A 9,236-nucleotide genomic window follows, 5' to 3' on the forward strand; every position below is an offset into this window, starting at 1 on the left:
TAGCTGAGCAGTTGAGACAGTATCAGATTACAATATGTTAAGAAATAATTTTCCAAAACACAGCACCAGGAGAATCAAGTCAAATTTGCTTTTCACCCACATCCTCATCATGTATTGGAAATAGTATTTTATATAATATCACTTAAATCATTGTAAATTACTTTATGCTCATTGGTTGAGCCAGTTTTCCAAATTTAAGGGGTAAAAACAGAAGCGATAATAATTTGGACCCTGCCGTCTAGATTCCAATAAAATGCTAGAACCAGCATGTACAGTATAAAGATTTATATGATGGTATCATGGTACTTCATATTGATACAATTTGATAATATCTTGTTTAAACTTTATGCATATTACTTCTGGAAGATAGAGTACTTGACAACTAATGCCAATCACTGAATTCAGAGTAGCAGCCGTGTTAGTCTGTATCCGCAAAAAGATATGCATCCGAAGAAGTGGGCTGTAGTCCACGAAAGCTTATGCTCTAATAAATTTGTTAGTCTCTAATCTCTGAATTATACTCCTTCCAGTGCACAGTGATTCACATGTTACCTGCATAAACTCCCACAGCACATAAAAACAAACATACATATTTTGGGCCCAATCTTGTGGTCTTGAGACTGACAAAATTCCACATGGACTCCAATGCGTGTTATCTTGTATAAAGATCAATCCATTAATTATGGACAGCTGATCAATTAATTTAAATTGTAAACTGTTCAGGGCAAGAGCAGTGTCCTCATGTTTTTGTAGCATGTCTAGTGTAATCCTGATAGGTGCCTGAATTCTAGTGTACTTAATACATCCAGCAATTTTAACATTCAACTCTCAATTAAAAATTTTGATTTCATTTTAAAAGCTTAAGTATCAAGTGTGCTCCCAATACCGTGACTTTTAAAGACTTTTAAAGAAAAGCTCTGCTTTAAAATTATTGTTTTTCCTGTTATAATTCATGCAAATTCTTCAAAACTATGCATATGCTATTATGGGAGGCATAATTAGTAAATATATTCTATACATTTAGGCCTCATCTTAACTAGGAAAAAGGTGCATTTTTAACATGGTTAACCACCATGTCTACACTACAGCACCTACAGCTGCACAGCTATAGTGCTCTAATGTAGATGCTTCCTGTAATTTATGGCGTTTTTTCCCGTTGATGTAGGTAATCCATCTCTCGGAGAGTCAGTAGCTAGGTTGATGGAAGAATTCACATAAGTTTTAGGTATAGATCAGGCCTAGTACAAAAGTAAAATCATAGTGCAGACAATGTTGTTGTAGCCATGTCAGTCCCAGGATATTAGAGAGACATCTTTTATTGGATCAACTTCTGTTGGTAAGACTCATGGACTCAGACTTTAATGCCAGAAGAGACCATCATAATCATCCAATCTGAACCCCCGCACATTGCAGGCCACAGAACCTCACCCACCCACTCTTGTAATAGACCAATAACTTCTGGCTGAGTTAGTGAAATCCTCAAATCATGATTTAAAGACTTCAAGTTACACTAGTTTAAACCTGCAAGTGACCGTGGCTGCAGAGGAAGATGAAAAACTCCAAGGGTCTCTGCCAATCTATAACAGGGTTCAAAAAAGAACTAAATAAATTCATGGAGGATAGGTCCATCAATGGCTATTTGCCAGGATGGGCAGGGATGGTGTCCTTCGCCTCCATTTGCCTGAAGCTCGGAATGGGCAACAGGGGATGGATCACTTGATGATTACCTGTTCTGTTCATTCCCTCTGGAGCACCCGGCATTGGCCACTGTCAGAAGACATGATAATGGGCTAGATGGACCTTTGGTCTGATCCAGTATAGTCATTCTTATATATGTAATCTGACTATGGGGAAATTCCTTCCCGAGCCCAAATATGGTGATCAGTTACACGGTGAGAACATGAGCAAAACCCAGCAGTCAGACATCTGGGAAAAGTTGTCTGTAGTAACTCAGATCCCTCTCTATTGTTCCATCACTGGCCATTGGAGATATTTGCTACTAGCAATTGCAGATCAGTTACATGCCACCATAAACAGTCTGATTATAAGATCCTCTCCATAAACTTATCAAGGTCAGTCTTGAAACCAGTTAGGTTTTTTGCCCCCACTTCCTCTCTCTAATAGTGTGGACAACACAGTTGAAATTTTAACATGTGCTAGCATGTCAAGGAAAACACTAAGCTCTCTCCTAACCCATTAGCCAACACTGTAAAAATATGCTTTTTTCCTAGCGTGGACACTCCTATACAATTCAGACCAGTGCTGAATGTTCTTGGCAAGCCACTGAATCAAAGTGTGATTTTTAGTAGACAATTGTGATGCTTCCCAGGATACCCAGGGTTGTGAGGAACCTCACTACCACATGCCCTTAGCATAAGGAAGCTTTGTGCCTTCCATGGGTCATATCCCCAAATCCAATGGCCACGAGCAACACAAACACTCCCCTCTAGGCCTCACCAGCCCCAGTTACTCTACAGGTTAGCAATAGGAACACTCCAACCCCCGAAGGAGGTTGCACTGAACACTCACTGAAGCCTCTGTTACACTGAACACTCACAGTATTAACCAATTCTTTGCTTCTAAAGAAACAGTACACCCCAATTTACCAGATCCACTTCAGATTATCTCTCCACTTAACACACAACACTTTGACACTTTTATATTGAAATCAAGTATAAGTTTATTTAACAAAGCACAGAGATTCAAGTAACAGCAAGTAGTAGCAAGTAGAAAACAAATGTTTATATATAAAACAAAATCCTAACACACATTCTAGAACCTAGACTTAACTAACTAGATACTTTAGTGTCTTGTAGAGTAGAGTAATGCTCACCCAAAGGTCTTGCAGCATTTTACAGACAGGCTAGGCTGTGATTCTCCTTTCATAAGGCAGGCACGCTGTCAGCTTGTCTCCCAATATATACAAATCCCATACTTTGACTTAATTCATAAGTAGGCCACCGCTCCCCACCCCTCTATTGCAGTGGTTCCCGAAGTGGGGTTCGCAAACCCCTGGGGGTTCACAGAATGTTTCAGATGGTTCGCAAGAAAAATTTCATTAATGGCGGCCAGAGGACTCTGCTGGGACCCAGCTGCAGGGCAGACAGCATGAGCCCGAGGGAGAGCGGGGCCGGGCAGTTTGAGCTGGCAGCCCGAGCCCCTCCCCTGTCAGCCAGGGAACCGGCAGCCCGAGCCTCGTGGAGAGCGGGCAGTTTGAGCTGGCAGCCCGAGCCCTCCCCGTCAGCGGTGGAACCAGCAGCCCGAGCCTCGGGGAGAGCGGGGCCGGGCAGTTTGAGCCAGCAGCCCTAGCCCTCCCCTGTCAGCGGGGGAGGCAGCAGCCCCGAACCCCAGCACTCCATGCGGGGTGCAGGTGGCAGCTCAGATTCCTGTCCCACCTTCCTCGGTGGAAGAAAAGCTGTTTGCGAGCCAAACCAGCCAGAAGCACGTTGTAGCCAGTGTAGGAGCGTTAAGGTGTCTCAGTAATTGTCCTTCTCTCTGGAGTGCTGATTTGCTTCAGTGAGTGAATCTTCTCAGTTTTTAGTTTGTTGGCTGTTAGCAGTCTCTCTCTCTGTTATTTTTATTAGAACTTTTGTACACAAGTTCAATGGATAAGTGGCTGAAAAAGGAAAGTGTAAAGACGCTGGAATCAGCTAGTGTTTCCTCAAGTCCACACTGTGGAAAGTCTAATGATCATGATGGTCCTGGAAAGACACTTACAAAGAAAAGAAAATATGACGATGATTATATAAAATATGGCTTTACATGCATTGGTGATCAAGAACATCCAAAACCACTGTGTGTGATTTGTGGTGATGTTCTAGCAAACAGCAGCCTCAAACCTTCTCTACTTCGGCGCCATTTAGAAACTAGGCATCCTGCACAACTCGACAAGCCTGTTGATTTTTTCAAGCGAAAATTAGCTGAGAAGAAAATTGACATTACCAGTTTTATATCCAAAGCAAGTACTGATCATGAAAATGCACTTAAAGCGTCATACCACGTGAGCTTCCGAGTAGCAAAAGCATCAGAAGCCCATACCATAGCAGAGAGCTTGATTGGTCCATGTATAAAAGACGTAGTTCACTGCATGCTCGGAAAAAAGGCTGCAAAAAGGATTGACATGGTACCTTTGTCCAATAATACCTTGTCATGAAGAATTAATTACATGTCAAATAATGGAGAGACCACAATTTTACATAGAGTGAAAAATAGTCCATATTATGCTATACAGTTGGCTGAATCAACTGATGTAGCTAATCTAGCTATTTTGCTACTGTTTGTACGTTATGTGAATGAAGGTATGGTTGAAGAAGACTTGTTGTTTTGCCGACCATTGGAAGAACGTACAACTGGAGAAGATATCTTCAATCTGACTAATGCATATTTTCAAGAAAAGGAAATAGATTGGTCTCATTGCCTAGGCATTTGCACTGATGGGGCCACATCAGTGACGGGGAAGTATACTGGATTTGTAGTTCGAACAAAAAAGGTTGCATCAAAAGTCTCTTGGACTCATTGCAACACCCATAGACAAGCCCTTGCAACAAAATGCATGCCAGAGGGACTGAAGGAAGTGCTGGACAATGCAGTGAAAATGGTGAATTTCATAAAATCATGGCCAACAAATTCCAGAATATTTCACGTACTTTGTAAAGAAATGGGTAGTATACACGACTGTGTGTTGACCCATACTGAAGTTAAATGGCTCTCAAGGGGTAAAATCCTTGTGCGCTTGTTTGAGGTTAGAACGGAAATCCTAGGTTTTTTTTCCAACAGCCACCCTTTCCACTTGCCAGCTGTATGGAAAATAATGTCTGGGTCCAGAGCCTAGCTTATTTAGCAGAAATTTTCTCAAGAATTAATGACCTAAATTTATCTCTTCAAGGCCTCAATATAACAGTTTTCAATGTGCAAGAGCGAGTTGAATCCCTGATAAAGAAGTTGCAGTTCTGGGGAAGTTGTTTGGAAAACAATCAAGCTGAGCGTTTCAGTAATCTTCATGACTTCCTGGCAGAACATAAGCTTCAGTTGGATCAGTGCACTAAAACCAATATAATTGCACACCTAAAAGGACTTTGCACAACTTTCAGGGAATACTTTCCAGCTATGTCAGGCGATAATAATTGAATTCGCAACCCTTTTGATGATACCACTTTCTCAACACAGATATTAAACACGAAGGAAAAAGAGAAATTGATTGAGATCTCCGGTGATTACGAACTGAAAAGGAGTTTCAGAAATCTGTCATTGATCAACTTTTGGCTGAGTTTAAGAAACTAGTACCCCTTTCTGGCAGAAAAAGCTGCTGCAGTTTTGTTACCATTTTCAACATACTTATGCGAGAAAGCATTTTCCTCATATGCACATCTAAAAAACCAAATACAGAAACAGACTTGATGCCCAACCAGACCGGAGACTTTATCTTTCTCCAGTGGTTCCAGACTTCCAAGAGCTATGCAGAGCAAGGCAAGCGAATCAATCACACTGAGGAAATTTAAACTTAAATCCCTGGAAATATTCATTTTTAGGAGGGGGTTCACGAGATGTCACAATTTAGTGAAAGGGGTTCGCGGGCTGTTAAAGTTTGGGAACCACTACTCTATTGTTTTGTTTCTTCCTGTAGATTCTCTTGCAGATTTTGCAACCTTTCGACTGGCACCTAGCTCAATATCCAATAACGTTTCGTTGTGAGGCAAACAACATACAACACACAAATGACCAGACAGAGACATAAGCGTCTGTTACCACCGGCCTGAAAGGAACATGTCCAAGGCATGCAAATATCACAACAATGCTGTTCAATTCTGTACACACACAAAAAAAAAAAAAACAGTTCTGTTATTAATAATTTGTATTGCAGTAGCAATGAGAGGGGGCCCCCCAGTCATGGATTCTGGCCAGTCCCATTATGCTAAGCACAGTACAAACAAGGCATAGTCTAAATCCCTGATCTTACAACAACTTAAGCACATGGGTTGCTTAACTTAATACACGGTTAGTAAAGTTAAGCATGCGTTTAAAAGTCTTTGCAAGGTTGGGGCTTAAGGGAGTAAATATCCAGCTGTTCCTGCTTATTTGTCAATCTGCCTGTGGCACTCTCTTGATAGAAACAAAAGAAATGGAGGAAGGGAGCCAACAGGCAGACCAGAAATATATTATCACCACCAGTGAAAGCTCAATACAGGAAAAAAGATATTCCTTTAACAGTTTGATCTATTTAAATGCACCTCAATACAGAAATTGAAAGAACTACTACATTTAGAAATACAGCCAACAAAACACTATAGATCAAAATTGCCATTAGCTTTGTTAAAAACGTATCTTATGACTGGTATTTTTGGTACCACAAACAAAATAAAATCTTCATTTTGGAAGAAAGCTTTATGCTGTGTTTTCTTACAATGAAGGAAAGTATGCCAAAGAAATTAAGACAAAGAAACTGTGTCCCTCAAATTACACTTAAAGTATTTTATTGTTAATAAAATTTCATCTTAGGAATTAAAATACCCTGGAAATTAAACCAAGCTTTATAGTGTTATTCCCCACCGCCATAGCAACAAAATCGAAGAAAGATTTCACTTGCAAAACAACAACAGAGAACTAAACCTGGTATGTTAGAGGAAAGATATTCTATGAAGAGTGGACTAAAGCGGTGGTTCTCAACCTGCAGCCCAATCAGCACACAGCTGTGGCCCATGTGACACTCTCAGTTCCATACAGGTAGTATATATTTTGTATGGATGCGACTAGAGTGACCAGACAGCAATTGTGAAAAATCGGGACAGTGGGGGGGGGGGGGNGGGAAATAGGAGCCTGTATAAGAAAGACCCAAAAATCGGGTCTGTCCCTATAAAATCAGGACATCTGGTCACCCTAGATGTGACCCACGTAACACAAAGAGCTGCATATGTAGCCCACAATGGTAAATAGGTGGAGAACCACTGGACTAAAGCATATTCCAAATGTATTCATTTGTTAAAATCAGCTTGTACCCCAAAAATAGACCACTAATCTGTAAAAAGAAAAAACTTCGAAAGGGGTCCGTTTCCACCATCCTGTTTTATAATAGAAATGTTTGTCAGATCTCACTAAAATAACTAGCAATGTTACAACAGTCTGCTTCACAAATATTCTTTGATATACAATTTGTTTGTACCTATTTTGAAGTCTGTAGCTATCAAGATTACTCAAAAGTAGCCATTAAACAGGCACCTGCATCTTTTACTCATCCATTTCCTTCTTCTCAAAAGGACAAACTCCCAAAATATTGATTTCATTATGAAAATCTAAATTGCAAAAGTTAGTATCAAATCAGAGAAGTCACACAAACCCTCCAAATATGTGAAAATATAGCAGTCAGCCATCTGACACTTCTGAATGGAAAATCCTTCCAAAGGCTTTTCAAGGCTGAGATAAAATTAGATGAGAAGAGAGACAAGTGCAATGGTTTCCAGGGTTAGAGACTTTAAAGAAGTCTACAGACATTGACCTCTGCCTTTCAAAAAATGTGATGTACACAGCACAAAATTTAAGTTACCTGAATTTAATGTGCAAGCAACTGGTTAAGGAAATCTGCATAGAAGCAAACCCAGCCACCAACTACAGCTCTTTCTGCCGTTTTCACATACCTGTCTGAGTGGATTGAAATCAATGCAGAAGAGGAAATGTGCTGGAAAGATTAATGAAAGCAGATTAATTTTCACTAATGTAACCAGCACAGCACCAGATTGTTTTTTAAATCTTTCCATAAAAAGTTATATGCTTAAACAAAAACACAAACAGAAGTGACAGAGGAAGTAGAGACTAATAACTGAGCATAAGAAGCAGAAATTCTACAAGTAACAGCACATTTGAAACACTCATCCTAGTGTAATAGAAGAACTAAATAGCTGCAGCATCTTTGTCTTGTCTGTAGCAGACTGCAAGCACTTCAAGGCACAAGCTGTTTTTTCTAGTTTTCCGAAGCGAGATGGATATGTACAGCTATTTATTAATAAGCAGTCTCAGCAAGACCATCCCCTATCTCTCTGGTTTTCCCCATGACCCCACCTCTATGTGAAAGGAGACCAAGAGACTCGGGGACTCTCAACCTGTGAAGATGTGAACAAGAGATCAGAGTCACCAGTGCTGATAACCAAATTGCCACAAGGCAACACACACACACACACACTCCACAAGCCCTCTCCTAAAGAGAAACACGCGCAGGCCGCTGCGCCAGACTCCAGTTGTGAGACGATGGGCAAGTGGCTTAGGCTGCCTGTGCCTCCGCTTTCCCATCTGTCAAGCGCGAGCGGAGGGGGTCCCTGGCTGCCTGTCGGGGCGCTGTGCGGGCACATCGGGGGGGCAGCGCTCCCAGACCCGCCAGCCCCAGGCGCTGCCCAGGCGCGCGGCAAACGCCTTGGGGCAGAGACCCTCTCTCGTCTCGCTGCGAGGGCGCCGGGAACACGCGGCCCCGAGCGATCAGGTCAGTCCTCGCCGCTTGATGACCCAGGCCAGCGCCAGGCGGGCTCGGCAGGCTCCGCAGACTGAGCCCTGCTGCCAGCTTAGAGCCGGGGCAGCGCCCCCGCCGCCTCGGGTCAGGGCGCCCCAGCAGCAGCAGCAGCACCAGGCACCCGCACTCCGAAGCCCGTCGGGCAGGGACACCCCAGCCCCAGGCGCGGCGGCGGGAAAGAGTGGGGAACTCCCTGCAGGGAGCGCCTGACAGCTCTCGGACCCGGGACTGGAGGGAGCCGGGAGGCCGGTACCTCCCCAAGCTGCCGTTACCCGGCGGTTCTAACAGTCCCAACGGCCAAAGTCTCCCAGCCCCGCCAAGAAAAGTTCCCTCAGCCCGAACAGCCGCTAGTCAGACTCACCCCTCCCGCCCAGCGGCGCCGCCGCTCCGGAGTCCGCCGCTCCCTCACTCACTCCGACACACCACCTCCCCTCCGCTCACTGACTTACTAGCCTCGGGGTCTGCCTGGCGGCTAGGGGGGGACGTGAGGGGCCGACCCCGCCCAGCCTGTCCCTGCCTGGCTGCGGCGTCAGCCAATGCTGAGGCGATGAGCAGTCACGCTAGCCTATGGGATGGCACAGAGGGTGGGATTTAGAACGGGCTCCCCCCTCCTTTTCCACTGGTTGGATCTGTCCTGTTCGAGGGGGTGGGGTGTGTGGGCGGGGATACAGGCTATGGGCGTGGTTTCCAGACTTCTCTCGACATCTGATTGACAGCAGAGGATCCATTCAGCCCCCAGTGTTCT

General features: G+C 43.7%; 1 protein-coding gene across 5 annotated transcripts in view; it reads right to left on the bottom strand.

The window, feature by feature from the left end:
- FAM126A (family with sequence similarity 126 member A) overlaps window positions 1–8,962 on the bottom strand; it is a 96,261-nt gene extending 87,299 nt beyond the window's left edge. For all 5 annotated transcript variants that reach the window (XM_034760612.1, XM_034760610.1, XM_034760613.1 and 2 more), the window contains exon 1: window positions 8,853–8,962. The gene's annotated coding sequence lies outside the window, so the exon portion shown is untranslated. The remainder of the gene's footprint in view (window positions 1–8,852) is intronic.
- Between the last annotated feature and the right edge of the window lie 274 nt (window positions 8,963–9,236).

This window comes from Trachemys scripta, chromosome 2 (assembly GCF_013100865.1).
Source record: "Trachemys scripta elegans isolate TJP31775 chromosome 2, CAS_Tse_1.0, whole genome shotgun sequence".
NCBI lineage: Eukaryota > Metazoa > Chordata > Testudines > Emydidae > Trachemys > Trachemys scripta.